Genomic DNA, 10,000 nt, shown 5'->3' with positions numbered 1-10,000 from the left:
GGCACAACATACCTCGCCCTCCCCAATAGCTATTATTTACGCATCCATTTTATTAGTCTGACACCTTAAAAAAAAAAGAAGAAGAAAAAGGAAATACACCACAATAGTCCCATGGTCTGTGCGTGAACCCCACGGGATCAAGAAGACTACTCACGCAATCAGAATAATCCTTAATTGCCACGAGATACACCACGTTACCAGGAATTCGGGCCTATGGTTGATCCATTATCCCCTGAAATTAATAGCCCATTCCCCACTGTCCGTGTACAACAGAAGAGCAATTAAAGATGTGCAGTGAATCACCAAGAGAGGTTAATAATTTAATACAATTTACTGCCCGGTCAGACAGTTGAATAACAGCTTTCAAAGGCACAGAGCTTGTAAAGTTGAAAATGTAGGAACCAAGGAAATGGTTACTTGACTTCTTCATTGTGTCAGATTTAGCTGGGCATAAGCATTTTCAAAAATAAAATGTACAATCTTCTTTGTTTTAGATGGAAAAGAAAAAATAGACAGGCTAACTGCGGACTGCAATTCAGTCAATATGAAACATCGCGCGCTCCAGCGGCTCACCTTTTGTGCGTAATCATTACGGACAGCCATGCCTTTTTTTCAGGCCGTGACCCCCCAAAATAATCATAATTTGAACTGGGGACCCCCACCCTGACAAGCACTTGGAATGAAGGAGTTGGGGCATTACATGTTGTTTGACTCGGTTCCACAGATAAATATTGTGAAAATAGCACAATATACAATATTCAAGCTCACTAATTTCAAAATGTCTGCCTTTCTTATATTATTTAACAATTTGGCCAATGTTTGACCAGCTAGCTTGTTGATTGATTTAGTATGGTATGCTTTTTTTTCAATGTTTTTTTAAAGGTCTTAAAAGTCAGTTAAATTGTCACTTCACTGTCATCTGGGGACCCCCCCAAAATCATGTGGGGACCCCCCTGGGGATCCCGACCCACAGGTTGAGAACCACTGGTATATTGCACTCAGGGATTTTACGAATTATAACACACTCGCGCATGTGAAAGTGAAACATTTTCCAATAATCCACTTTTTATGTTTTAAATCAAATAGGAACCCCGAAAACAAATGGAATTTAAGTGCAGATTAAGTATTCATTATGATTTAAATGATTACATTTATTGAGGATACAACAAATATGCTGTTGATAGACCCTTTTCGTGCTTCTTTTAAATTGAGTTGGACGCGCATCATGCTGCCGTAACAATAGCGCATTTACTTACCCTAAAGTGTTTTGTGGTCCAAAGTATAGGTTATAGTTAAAAATGAATGAAATAATAATAAATAATAAATGCATACAAAATATATACTTACAATAAATATGTTTCCCTCTTTAGATTTCTTCTTTTTCCAGATGGCAATATCCGTTTTGAATTAAAAAAAAAAAAGAAAAAAAAGTTATTTCCTTGAAATTGTTACCGGTTAGGACTGAAGTAATAGCTTGATCCATCCGGGATTTGAGAACAAAACTATTATCCAGAGGCGTGAACAACAACGGACAAATGCGTCTTTAACTGAGTGGTGCTGTCCAAAAGAGAGTGGTGCTGAAAGAGAGAGAGGTGGGGAGAGAAGACGGGGAGAGGAGCTGCTGAGCGAGCTGCTGATTCCTCGCTCTCATCTACATAGCGTCAATGTCACCTCAAAGTCGACCCTCCTCCCCAACTCCAACATTTCCACCACTGGGATCGCAGCGGGTTTGAGAGAGGAGCATCCTCTTGTCTCAGGGTTTTATATCCTTACCGAGGTCCTTTTCACATCAGCAAGTTCTCTCTCTCTCTCTCTCTCTCTCTCTCTCTCTCTCTCTCTCTCTCTCTCCCTCTTTTCTCTCTCTCCCTCTCTCTTTCTTTCTCTCTCTCTCTCTCTCTCTCTCTCTCTCTCTCTTTCTCTTTCTCTCTCTCTCTCTCTCTCTCTCTCTCAAACACACACACACACACACACACACACACACACACACACACACACACACACACACACACACACACACACACACACACACACACACACACACACACACACACACACACACACACACACACACACACACACACACACTCAAGGGCCACGCACAGGCCGTAGATGCGTGATGTAAGCTACTATAACCTATGAGGTTTTGCAACTGAGGCAGCCTCATGGCCACATTTGGGTTTGTTTGGGCCTTTACTGTCCATCAAGGTCACCCCATGCCCTTAATGAACTGACCATTCTCTTTTGATAAGCCTAATGCATATCTTCCCATTAATGGTCATATTATTGGCATGTGGCATGTTTGGAGAATTAAAATCAGATTGCCCAAAATAGCATAGATCACAGAGCAGGAGAAAAAAAAGTAAATGACTCTTTAGCATTAAATTTAGTAATTCCAAATTACAAGTCATGTGACGAGGATGTCAAAGGCTCCAGTGACTCCTGCCAAAACATGATAAGGGGGTCTCAGTCGAAAACAGGGAGTTGGGGTGTGTGAGATAAATTGAAAACTGTGCTCATAATCTTCTTAGCCTGCTGTCTCCTAAAATGAAATACCCTTGTGGAAGAGCCCAAATGAGCTGACTTAATGCAGAATTTAGCTCCCACATAGAGATTAATTTATTAAGGTCTCATCTGGAGATTACGGCCTTTTGGGGTTTAATGCTCAATTTATACTTTGTTGTACCTTGGTGTAGCATGCCGGAAATAGCTGAACTATAGGCTAACGGTGTGCATAAATTAGGCATTACAGTTACAGTTGGAGTCAAGGAAACAAGCAGGGATAAACAGGATACATTTTTATGTAAGCCTATTTATTTATAAAATATATTTTGCTGCCTTTGGGGACAGAATGTCAGGTGTGGGATTTTGAAATGACACAATCAAACCAAATGATGATGAGATCCCATGCATGGCCCCTCCTCCTCTCTCAGACATGGACGTCAAGATGTCAACAGAGAAGCTTGTTGTGAATTCACGTTCATATTCTGTTAATCCTTGACCCAGAAAATAATATAGGCGACACCCCATCCTGACATAATACAGAAATAAGGAAGGATGTATGTCTGCATGTAGCCTATCTAATATCCCATATGCAGCAAAGTAGCCTATAGCTATGACACGTTGCACGCCAAAAATAGCCAATACAAGCTAACAACACATCGCCATGCAATGTGTTGTCTGCCTGTAGGCCTTCAACTGTGATTGAGCTTGTAGGCCTTAAAGGAGTAGTCCACCCGAAAAATGACTTATTTTCTATCAATTACACACCCCATGAAGCCTTGCATTCATGGAGATGTTTTCTTTTTGTCTCATTCCTAAAACAATAATTTGATGACCTCCTATTGACCGATGACCCGGTCATCAAATTATTGGCTCAGGAATGCGACAAAAACAAAAACAAATCCATGAATTCAAGGCTTCATGGGGTGTGTAATTTATGGAAAATAAAACATATTTTGGGTGAACTACTCCTTTAAGCTGATGGGCAGTGTATCCTCATATGTAGCTACAGGTACAGTAATATAACCTTATGTCATGGCTTTCTGTCTGTTTTTACGCTACAGTACATGTGTTCTGTTACAGATGTACTGTAACTTTAACTTGTAGTAATGGTTTGTTTTGTTAAGTCTATTCGCATTTGAAGCCCCCTAGTGGCTGATGGGAGAGCTTTTATTTTGACCTTGTATTTCCAGTGTCTTTCTAAGCAAAGCAATCAACTCAACCAAGATCAGGTGTTACTCATGAGCACTCAGAACTCAAGCAATCAACTCAACCAAAACAGGTGTTGCTCATGAACACAGTACAGAACTGAGTCAGTCAGATGCCAGTCAGTCTGCTGAATGCACAGCTACTTGTCAGAAGTCCTCCATGTGCACCACTTATATTTTGTTCTTTTCAAGAGCATCGTTGGTATGTACTGTATATATGATACTTTGTGTGTAGAGATATCTTCATTGATATTTTGATAATTGTGAATTAGCACATTTGGGTGTAGTTTGTTTAATTCAACTGCATAGCATGTGATTGCCTCTAACACTGTGTGTGTATTGTATTCTGTGTAGCTGTTGATATAATGCATGTGTAGTCATTCTGGCTGTCGATATAATGTGTAGTTATTGTAGTTGCTATAATATACTGTATTCTTTTATTGCATTGCTATATATGGAGGAAAGGAGTTTAAGAACTGTTTTGTATGTTTTTGTTGTGTTGTAGTTTCACCCTTTTGAAGCCATAAAACCTGTTGACTACAAGCAACGTCTCCTGAGTCATGGTTGAAGAAAGGCGTTTATCTGACTGTTGAATCATACTATTCAGTGTGCAGTGAGAACAGTACAACATGCAATAAGCCTAGGCCTATACTGCAGAACGTTGAAGTGAAGGGCAGCCAATTAATTGGGAACCAAATAGGTTAATGGCCGATTATGTGAAAAGACTCCACCAAGAAAGATGAAGACCAGTAGCCATGCCTTAAATTCCTACACTGCAAAATCCTGAGTGTGATTCGTCTGTTTGGCTTATTGCTGTCTCTTTGTGGCTTTCATTTTTCCAGTGCTGCTCCTATTTATTACCCTCCTATTGCTCTCTTCATCTTCCTCCTCCTCCCCTGCTTTCATACCCCTCCCTTTCTTTCTCTTTCTTCTTCTCCCCTTACTCTCTATCTCTCTGCCCCCTCCCTCCTTCCTTCCTTCTCATCCCCTCCATGCAGTAGGCTGCTCAGTGCTGATACAGTGTTTACTGAAAAGCTACGCCACAGAGAGGATCTAGAAGTACGCCCAGATGGTGAGCCAATGAGGGGTGAGCTAACCTTCTAATGGTACTAAACAATTTTCTTTTTTGTTTTTCTAAGCCCAGCTGGCTGATTGGCCCGCAGGCAGTACAGCACCTCAGATGTGCCAAAAGCCTGACTTGTACTCAGTCGTAAGACTGTGCCCTGCGCTGGAAATAGCAGACCCACAAGCTCACGTGCACATTGCGATACGACACATTGTGCGTCTTGTAGATCAGATATTTTGGGCACGGGACACCGTCGTACGCCGGCATATAAGCTATGCAAAACGTTTCTCCGCAGCCGGCCTGTTTCCATACTGCGAGAGCTGAAGAGTGCCACACTGGCTGCGAGGCTGGTGGAGGCATGCTTGTGGCCGCGGCCCCCACCTGATGGCGGGGCCTGTGTGCGCTGGAGCTTGTAATTGCAGAAGGAAGGTGGGGTTAATTGAGAGTACAGAAGCAGGCAGACAGCTGGACCCCCACGGTTTCACCGCTCAGACATAAGGGACAAATCTAATGCTCCGACACCAGATCAGTTCATTGCTGATGTCAGATGGACAAAATGGCTGCGGTAGGTGATGATGAGATCGACGGCAACAACTATGGGCCGTACACAGTCAAATCCAGAGTGTTGATTTAAATCCGCATCATACATCATTGTCAGAGTTAATTTAACAGTGAGGATAACATGCAGCACCTGATTTGTACACGATTTAACAGATAATTCCACAGCAAGCGAGCATAAATCCCTAATAACATTATATTAGAGTTATATAATAACATGCAAAAACAGTATTTCATACATGACTTGCCCTTAGTTGCAAAATGTGTTGACCTATTCCAGGTAGTGTATATTTACTGAGATTGAATGGCTGCTAATGCTAATACAAATTATGATAATTGACAAATATCAAATATTTGTCAATAGCCTGCAACAGGGTGAACCAATCTTCAATTAGAATTAATCACTGTAGGGAGACAAAACAAAGCCAAGCAGTGTCCCATGGGGCTATTTCACAGGAATTTCCATACCACCTCCATAAAAACCCACATTGAAATTCTAGCTATCCAGGACATTTTTGTGCTAGTTGCGTCCAAGGAGTCTAGGACCACTTCCTGCTGGCCTTTGGCCAACGCAAATTTCCATTTTAACATCTAACTGTCCCAATGTGACTTCCCAATCAGTTTCACAAGCCTGCCATGCAAATAAAACCAACCTGAACGTAGCACTGCAAACAAGACTGTGGTTGTATTTAGCTAGTTTCATTTTATTTTGTAGTGCTGCAAAAATGCACGGAAAGATTATGAAAATGTGTGTTTGTGAGAAGGTAAGAAATGGATAGAAATAAAAGAAACCGAGCTTTCCTAAATCTCTCAATCCCCAAAAGACCCTGTTCTTTTCTGGTGGCGTAAAGAGGGAGGGATCGGTGTCAGAGCCAGTTATGCGTAACACTGCAGAGCCCATAGAACGTGTCTGCCTCTTCATTGGTAAGGCAGTCAGGTAGGATGCTGGTAGGCCCCTCCAGAAGAGGCTCGGCACTGCGCTTCCGCTCGCTGTGAAAGCTCGGAGACACAGTGGCGTGTCTGTTGCCGGGTGATCCACAAAGAACAACTCAGGGTGCACTTCTAAATGGAAAGAGCTGGGGAAACACAGGAGCAGGGCAAAACAAACACTGGCCTCCTGCCACGCCTCTCTCACTCAATTCTCACAGCCAGAACGGAATGTAGAGGGAGATGAAGAAGAATGTAGATACTGAGAGCGCGATTCAAACACCACCCGGGTTTGATTTCTTTGGAGATTCGTGGAGACAATCTGTTTGACTGATTACTATTTTACAGCCACATTAGCTCTCCCTATCAAACAAAGGTGAATATTCCAAATTCTTTACCTTTACACCACATTATAATTGGCAAAGTGCCACAATGACTGACACTGTAGACCAAGAGACAGTTGATATATCTTTTGTCCTTCTTAACTGCTCTAAATTCATTGAGTTTTTCTCTCCCCTCAATCAATTATCATTATGTAACGGTCATGCTACAAATGGCACAGAACTTGTGCTGAGTGATTTATTATGGGTAAATGTGCCGTGACATTATTTTGACCCCTGTCATGATTTATTAGTACACATGCAACACAGGTTGCAGAAGATTGCCATGGTGCAACAGATGAATACGGCATGCATCATTCTCGGTAGTAGTTCAGCTAAACACAATTGCAATGTTTTGTAAGCTTTCTATATTCTAATGAAAATTAAACCCTTGTTCAGTATTCGGTTGGGTGTGCTTTTCTGTAACAGAATAGGGAACAGATGTGTTTGTAAGTTAGATTTATGATTTATCTTACATTTGATAGGCTATATTTTACCCATTCTAGTTCTTTTCAGTGAAAGTAGTATTTACTTCACTTGATTGGATACAGGGAAGTCTGTGAAAAAAATTACCCTCTTGGAACTGTGAGATGGTGACTGTTTTCTAAATGGAAAAGAAAAGCTGCCTGCACACATCAAGATGGTATGTCAAGGTATGTCCCTTTCAGAAGTCAACTTAGAATACTGCCTGTTAAGATGACTTCATTTGGTGGCAGAATCAGTTTCCTGTCAGGGTAGGATATCCCATTATATTGTACAAAATAATGGACATACTAACCGTGACATCACCCATTGGTTTGTGGTGTCCTCTTTGAAGCCTCGATAGCTCAGCAAGTTGACCGTTGCCATCATGGATTTGTGCAGCCAGAACTGACCATAATTGCATTGGGTGGAACTGGCAACATCCTGATCGCCATGGTGTCACTACCACAGTGATTTCTCTATCACATATACTATATATGTATTGTCTATTTTGTTCTTAATGGGACCATAATTTACAAAATGAACATCATACTGTATTGAAGAAGACTTGAAACTAGCAATTGAGAACATGAACAGGAAAGTGTTTCCTGAGGTAATACATCAAGTGAGAAGTAGGGTAATTTTCTTTATTTATCAAATGTGATCTTATTTTTTGGATGTGTGTTTCTATGACATAATGTTTGACCTTTCTGTATTTGTTGCATGCCCTTTGGGCAGAAGAGAAAGCCCTTCTGAAGGTGCTGTCTAGAGAGGCCCCTCAACATGTGATTCCAATTTGGGGTTGATTGGTTCTTTCATTCATGTATTCTACATATGGCGTTTTAAAAAAAGATGCAATTACAGGCAAGCAGTATAAACCCTGTTTGACAGTGATTGTCACATGACTCATGAGTCATAGATTGGAACTGAGAGAGACAGAGTAAGAGATACTCACTCCTATTGAGGGTGTTTAAATCTACTGCAGATCACACGGCAAACTAGAAAAAGTGCTCCTCGGAGCACAGGTCTCCGCCAGGTCAGGTAGGCTATTGTGGCCTCCTGGTGGCACTATAATAGGCCAATATGAACAGGGTGTCATTTCTGCTTAGGCCTTTCACGGCAAACGGACACTGCATTCCTGATGTGAGGCATTTTGTTCCAAAAATGAGTTTTGCTAAATTAGACCTGTTGGTGGCGCTATAAAAGGCCAATGTGAAAAGCGTGGCATTTCTTCCTCGGCCTCATAGGAATGTGCGTCCATGATTTGAGGCATTTTGTTCAAAACGGACCTCTCCTGCAAACTTTGACCAATGTTAGCCACTTAGGATGGAATATGAACAATCGGACAGATCTGTGTAACACATGACTATACTGTGTACCGATTTGCGTGATTTTTAGACAGAATCTGTAGGAGTAATATCAAAGAATGTGTTTTGCACAAATCGGCCTCCTGGTGGCGCTCTAAAAGGCAGATGTGAAAAATGCAGGGCAAAGGTTTTTCCTTGGCCTCTAGGGAGTGTGCCTGCAAAGTTTCACGCAGATCGGTGCAGTTATAAGTAAAAACGCAAAACAGCCTGTTATAGCGCCACCATGAGGCTGATTTGACGTTCGGATTATGTGGTTGTCCAGAACTGTCGATCCGACCAATATGTCCATAGGCATACTGTACTGTATATGGATATCCAGTTGTCCAGAACTCAAACACTTTTCTTTTAAATGGTAATGGGAAATCTCATGAAATCACAAATGAGGCATTTATTATGGTAATTCAATATTATATGCATATTTGTATTCATGCATGTCCAAACAAAAGATGCTGTTTATTTTGAAATGTTTCAGCAGTGTTACACTGTAGGCTGAACAGTCACTTCAGACCCACTACAGTTGCTTGTCGATTCATTATGGATGAATGGTTATTAGAATAACAGTTTACTTGATCCGTGCAATCATCGGCCTCATCAGCCATCTTCGCACCCACAAGACATTGTGAAGTCACTTGGTCATCTTCGCAAGCGAAGGACGAACATGTCTGGAGGTGCAAATTTGCATACAGTATACATACAGTATTGTACAGTATCTATTTGTACAGTATGTCAATGGCTGTCTGTCTTCATGCATCACATATGCTGTCACCTTAAAAAGGACTTCTGGAACTGCTGATGCCACATTGTGTTGTGTGTGTAGTTTTGGGACAGCTTACTGTATTGTATTACAGTAACTGCATGTGTGTGTTATCTTGAATGTATGATATTTACATCTGACAACATCTCACACACACGCGCACACGCACACGCACACACACACGTGCACACACACACACACACACACACACATACACACACACACACACACACACACACACACACACACACACACACACACACACACACACACACAGCCATCACTGTATATTCGTACCCATTGACCCATATGCGACTTATATTGTATGCTTTATTCCAGTGGGCACAATATAGTAGCTAACTGCTGGACTGAAATATGAATACAGTACATTCTGAGAATTAGCTTTGAATTCTTACCATAATCCTGTTGTATGAAATCTGAATACGAGCCAATTAAACTCTGGTCAGTTTTTAAAAGTTTATCAGTTTACTGTTTTGTGGAGAGATTATGATTACTATTTTATATGTGGCAGAACACGCTGTAATGCATTGTGTGTAAATCTGCTATTTTCTGTGTGTAACAAACATTTATCCAGAAGGTGATGTAGTCTATTGTGTGGGCTTTCCAAAATAAATAAATAAACAAATACTTAAATAGAATAGAATCAATTTCACTTGAAAGCATCAGGTGAGTGAGTGATTTGCCACCCTACCGCTATCAAACATCCAAACAAAACGCTGGTCCGTATGCATGTAGGGGTACTGGATTGTGCTATGGTC

Source organism: Gymnoscopelus microlampas (genome assembly GCF_963454915.1).
Source record: "Gymnoscopelus microlampas genome assembly, chromosome: 7".
Classification (NCBI taxonomy): domain Eukaryota; kingdom Metazoa; phylum Chordata; class Actinopteri; order Myctophiformes; family Myctophidae; genus Gymnoscopelus; species Gymnoscopelus microlampas.
Note: the sequence above shows the minus strand (reverse complement) of the source record.